This window comes from Benincasa hispida, chromosome 7, assembly GCF_027475165.1.
Source record: "Benincasa hispida cultivar pf3 chromosome 7, pf3_genome.v1.1, whole genome shotgun sequence".
Taxonomy (NCBI): Eukaryota; Viridiplantae; Streptophyta; class Magnoliopsida; order Cucurbitales; family Cucurbitaceae; genus Benincasa; species Benincasa hispida.
In genome coordinates, this window is record NC_143484.1 from 56671102 (window position 1) to 56677587 (window position 6486).

The 6486-nt window shown below is 33.8% G+C and overlaps 1 pseudogene; it reads right to left on the minus strand.

Moving 5' to 3' along the window:
* Positions 1-400: 400 nt before the first annotated feature.
* On the minus strand, positions 401-835 carry LOC150035268 (secreted RxLR effector protein 161 pseudogene; annotated as a pseudogene).
* Between the last annotated feature and the right edge of the window lie 5651 nt (positions 836-6486).

A 6486-nucleotide genomic window follows, 5' to 3' on the forward strand; every position in this document is an offset into this window, starting at 1 on the left:
TTCAACGTGAACGGAGAAACAGGGTAAAATCCTCAACGTTTTATATTTGAACTGAAAGTAGAGAGAAGAAAAGATAAAATTAAAGAGTCGACTACATTAAGTAAAATCTGGTAAAAAAATAAATATGGGCTGATGAATTTGAATTTTGGCCCAAACCACTTCACTTTCCAAAATAGAAATTAATTGTTATTGATTAATTCGACCCCCAAGAGCAACACGCAGGATTCAAACTAAGAGGCATCCAACGACTTGGTGAAAATGTCTGCAATCTGTTTATTAGTACTAAAATGCTCAAGAACAATAACTTTGGGCTCAACTAGTTCTCTGATGAAGTGATGTCCAATATCAATGTGCTTGGTCCTACTATGTTGAATAGGACTTTTGGAGATGTTAATAGCACTCATATGTCACAAAACAAGATCATGACATCCTGCGCAATATCATACTCCTGAAACATCTGTTTCATCCACAACAGTTGAGTACAGCTACTACCAGCAACTATATATTCAGTCTCGGTAGTGAACAAGGACACACAGCTATGCTTCTTGCTGAACCAAGATATGAGATTATTTCCTAAGAAGAAATATCCTCCGGAGGCGCGTTTTCTATCTTCAGAATTTTCAGCCCAGTTGACATCACAGTACCCAACAAGCATACCATTAGTATCAAAGGAATAAATAAGACCATAATCCATAGTTCCATTGATGTATTTGAGAATCCGTTTCACACTTGTTAGATGACTTATCTTCATATTAGACTGAAATCTAGCACATATGCCCACAACATAAGCTATGTCAGGACGGCTAGCTATCAAATATAGAAGACTTCCAATCATGCTCTTGTATAAGATTTTCATCAATATTTTCGATATTGGTTGTTTTAGTAAGTTTAGCATGAGTTGGGGCTTGAATGTGTTTGGATTTTGCTTTCTCAAGACTAAAATTTTGAAGCATGTTTCTGGCATACTTCCTTTGAGATATAGATATGCTATCAGGTAATTGTTTAACTTGAAGGCCAAGAAAATACATCAGCTTACCCACCATGTTCATCTCAAATTCAGTATTCATTGGTTGACAAACTAATATACAAGAGACTGTGATGATCCTCTAAATACAATGTCATCAACATATATTTGACCGATAATAAAATCTCCTCAGTCCTCTTTATGAACAAAGTTTTTTGAGAACTTCCTCTAGAATACCTCTTCTGCAGCAAGAACTCTGCTAGTCTTTCATACCAAGCCCTTGGAGCTTATTTTAAACCATACAAGGCCTTACGTAGTTTGTACACATGTTGAAGACAAGATGGGTCTATAAGCCCCTTCGGTTGCTCAACATAAACTTCTTTATTTAGCACACTATTTAGAAAGACGCTTTTAACATCTATTTGATATAATTTAAATTTAAGAAAAAAGGATACTCCAAGAAAGCGAGTTGCCTCTAATCGAGCGACAGGGCAAAGGTCTCGTCAAAGTCAATACCTTCCACCTGAGTATATCCCTATGCAATAAGTCGAGCTTTATTGCGAGTAACCATTCCATGTTCATCTAATTTATTTTTGAAGATCCATTTTGTTCCAATAACATTTGCACATTGTAGACGAGGAACTAGTTCCCATACTTCATTTCTTTGAAATTGGCTTAATTTTTCAAGTATAGCATGTTGGGTTATATGTCCTAAAACTCGCAGTTTGTAAACTTTAAATATATTCTATTTACAATAAAGATGTTATTGAGATTGTTTCAATAAATTTTTATTGAAGATATAAATTGCATTTATAGATTCCTAAATCCAATAAACTAACGAATCCATGGTTATAACATGAATACTAAACTTTATGTAGAGACATAAAAGTTGATCAAGTTTGAGTATATAGCCAAAACGGTCTATAAGTATATGGATAAGGTTGGGTACCTTATCTTAGGGAGACTATGGATGCGATCTGCATTGTATATTGATAAAAATGATGTGATCCCTAAGTCGTTCATGTAGAGACATACGAGTGGGGGCATCTTATGAAAAAGATGTTTGCATAAGATCAGACCACGAAATAGTCACTTTTCTTTATAACAATCGTTTATTGTCAAAACTGACTATTTCGATTTGATGGCCTAAGGTAACTCGATCTTGATCTTGAGCTAACTAGGAACTCCTGTTTATTCGGGATTATCTTTTAATCTGCATGGGTGAGAGTGGCTCAACATCGCCAGTTAATAAGCCTCCCATTTTAGGGGTAAGACCGGATAGATAGCTAGGTCTTGCAAGACGAAATTCACTCCAACTTATTTGTTCCCTTAAATACTGACTCCCAATCTTGAACAAAGGGGCCCCATCCTCTCTATGGCTAAGAGGGACTCAGTTTATTAGTAGGACTATAAAACAATTGTTCATTAGTAGATTAGTGGAAACTTAAGAAGCAAGATGTATTATAGGGGTAAAATGGGAATTTTGACTTACTGATTATGTTAAATCAAGTGGATATAAAATATCTACAGTGAGGAGGGTGCAATTACTGAACTATAGTGGTGTGTCTCGGTAGTTAACGAATATTGATTAAATAAATTTAAAAGAGTTTAACCAATTAACCTCATATTGTTGAAGCTCATCATCTATAGATCCATTTAAGTCCCTCTACTAGCTCGCAAAATGATTAAACCTTAGAATAGCGTGTTGAGTGGATTTGAAATATTCAATTTTGGATTAGGGTTTGGATTATTATATTCTATATAACTAATGTTTAATCATCGAATTAAACGTTATGGTTTTAAAGAGTTGATAATATTTAAATATGATTTAAATATTTTAATTAGGTATTCTATTAATTTAATATTTGATATTAAATTAATCTCAAATTAATTAATTAAATGGTTTAATTAATCCAAATTAATTTTATTGAATTTTGAATTTATGAAATTCAAAATATAAATTTTTTTTCCTCATTTAATATATTTTGAAAATCGTTCCAATTAATACTTTAAAAAAATGGTTAAATGAAAAGTGGGATAATCCCACATTTTTCATTTAAATCACACCTAATCCACCTATCTAAGTGGGAGATTTAATTTGCATACTTAAGACTTATAAAATGATTGAATTTAATTTATTTCAAGGTCATGCAACCCGAAATTCGGAAGAAAAAAACTGTTGTTGCACACTCTCTAAAACTTTCTAAATTCATCTCAAATCTCACTCATTTTGGGTTCCACCACTCAATCTAAGGCCTTAGAATAGTAGAGAAGATTCTTGTGATAGCCTACTTCAAGGATTGAAGAAGAAATTCGTGGATATTTGGAGCAATTTGAGGATTCATCAAAGGTTGTATTCTTGAAACCCTATTTATGTTTTTGTTATGAAATTACATGTTTCTTTGCTAAAATTATTGTAATTGGAGTGATTAAGATTCAAATAGCTTCCGTTACTTGAATGTCAACTTCATCAATTGGTATTGAAGCACGTTTTAAATACTCAATTCACATTAATTTTAGCATATGGTGGGTGATTATTCATATGATCGATGAATATGTTCTAAAAATGGATAATTTAGGTTTTGGCATCCAAATTCTCTTCCAGTTTGTAATAATTATTGTAATTGCCAAGTGTTTTATGGGATTTAACGTGTCGTGAAGAATATGTAAATTTGCTAGAGTTAATAGAGTTTGATTTTAGGTTATAATTGTTCGATTCCAATGAAAAGGACAGCTTGTTTTTGAAGTTTTTTATTGCTAAAAAATCCAAGAAGATCCTCCAAGAGCCATTCTGGGACCCGTTGACCTATCTCGTGAAGTTGCACTCCAGTTGTCTCGTGAAGTCGCATTTCAGCCGTCCCGTGAAGCTCCCGAAGGATTTAATTGTAGAGAACTTTAAGCGGAAACGGGATCGTCCCAATTCCCATGTTCTCATAGAATGTAATTTTTATAGAAAGAAAGAAAAAATTATGCATTTATATAAAATACAACATGTTTTATTAAAAGGAAATTTAGAGTTTCAGAAACACTTACCTTTGAAGACCTTCTTCAAGTATCCCTCAATCAACAAACGAACACTACCACGATGGCGACCTTGGTATTTTTAGGTAGAGAACCTAGGAGTGGTGGAGTCTGACTATTTTGGAAAGAGCGAAAAACTAGAGTAGAGAGGAAGATGAGGAATTTTGGTTGATCTCTCAGAATAAGAACTCTCACAGAACTTTTCTGTAAATCTCGTCTCTGTCATAATCATCAAGAAGACTCTCTCCTATTAAAAAATAATTAACCTCATCCATCCAATTACGTGAGTGGAGAGAAAAGAGGGGGAGGGAACTCATTTAAATTAAAATAACAATTAAACTATATATAAATATGATAAGTAACTTATCATATAATTATATATTATATCAAATATAACATATAATCTATAGTTTTAATATTGTATCATATATAATATAACCTATAGATTATTTTCTCTTTCATATGACATTTAAAATAAATCACATTTATATAAAATTTAACAATTATGAATCCAATTCATATAAATAATATTTGAATCTTATATAATTATAATTAAATAAATAATATTCAAATATTTATTTCCTCTCATAATGTATAAAATACACTATACCAATTATATCATATATAATTAAAATAACTTAATTATATCTATATAATTAAATCACTTTATTAATTGGAACAATTCAAATTAATCGAAAAACTAATTCTTATTTGATCCTATTGAACTACCAAGGGGACCTCATGGACCTGTAGCTTGAAGCTTCAATGGTACATGAATAATTAATCAAACTCTTTAATTAAATTATTCACCATCCGTTAACTTCGGTCACTCCACTAAAGACCGACAACTGCACTCTTTGCACTATAGATATATTTATGTGTCTATTAGATATAACCAATTAACAGTACGATGACCCTTCACAAATTGCTTGTCAGTACAGTTGAGCTAAAATTACCGTTTTTCCCCTGTAGTTACATTTAACTCCTTAAGTACCACTAATCCCTCTAATGAACAATAGATCATAGTCCAACTATGACTAAACCCCTCTTGTGTCAGGAGAGAGTGTGGTGTCACATTGTTCAAGCCTCAAAATCAGCCCATAAGGGAGCAGTTTATCTACTTACCCCAACTTTGGGGAAGGAGTGAATTCCTTCTTGTGTAGCTGTGTTCCCAGCTCCCCAATCAGATAAATCTCCAAAATTGTAGGCTTATTGAGTCGGCGATTTGGCTACTCTCACCCATACAAATCAAAGAACCACCCTCATAGGTAGGATTTCACAAATTACTAGGATTCAGGTTATGTTACCTATGGTCATCTTGGTGAAATATAAGTCTCTATTAGGAATGGTGTTATATAATGAGACTAAGCATTTTGTGGTCCAGTTTTTTACTATTTTGTAATGATGTCCCAGCGAGGCAGGATAAATGTCACCGGTCGGGTGATCAGATGCCCCTTCACTAGGATGAGACCTTCTCAATCATTAGTCAGAACCAACTCTTGGAACTGAACCTAACAATCACCATTTATTTGGTCCATAATTGTTAACCCTTATCAGCTTCGCGTAAGTGTGACCCCTCGCTTTTGGCGCCAGAGTCTCGCCCTAATGAGCTCACCGTAGGGAAGAAGCAGATTAGGACAAGAGACTATGTAACCTTATTCTCTTACAGGAGATCAAATAAAGAAGCGCGCAAAACTGCCATCCTATAGAGAACACTCCCAAGGTGCCTCGATGCGATGCGCAAAAACTTTATTCAATCCAACGAGGGAGACCATGGAATATATTATCGCACTTTCTGCTCCCATTTACTATGAACATTATCTCCATCCACCTTGATATTGACCTACACAAACACCATCCTTTAGGGGGATACTCCCAGGGTGCCACGAAGTCGAGGGTAGATCTCACGGTGTGGACTATATGGGAGAAACGTGAAAGGTTTAAATGAAGCATCATATGCCCCAAGTACCTCCCACTGAATGTTCTACCTAAGGGTTCATTAACCTAGACAATCCGGCTACTGATTTTAGTCTAAGTCATCTTTTTAAATCTACTCATAAACAACTTTTGTCTATGAAAGATGAACAAGTTAAAGTAGTCACATTTAAACACTTTAATGGACTGTCCTTAACTTGCATGCATGCATCAAATCTATCTAATTCACCTTTCCAGGTAGGTTCTCAGGTAGGGGTATTATATTTTCGTCAACTTAAATACCCCAGCCTAGCCAGAACCCGCCTTCGACAAAAGATCCCTTACAGATAGATTTGCTACACTTTAACCTTTTATTAGTCAATTTAATCCTATTGAACTGATTCAAAGATTAAAGCCTAAAGGTTGCTAATCATACTAGAACAGTGATCTTAGGTCTATGTCATCAAAGTTTTAAACATTTTAAAACCATGAATTAAACCTAAGTGAGCATGCACGTCTTTCTTATTGCTTTTAATTCTAATTTCTCTTTAACCATTAAAAATAAACAACTAAATCACATTGCACAT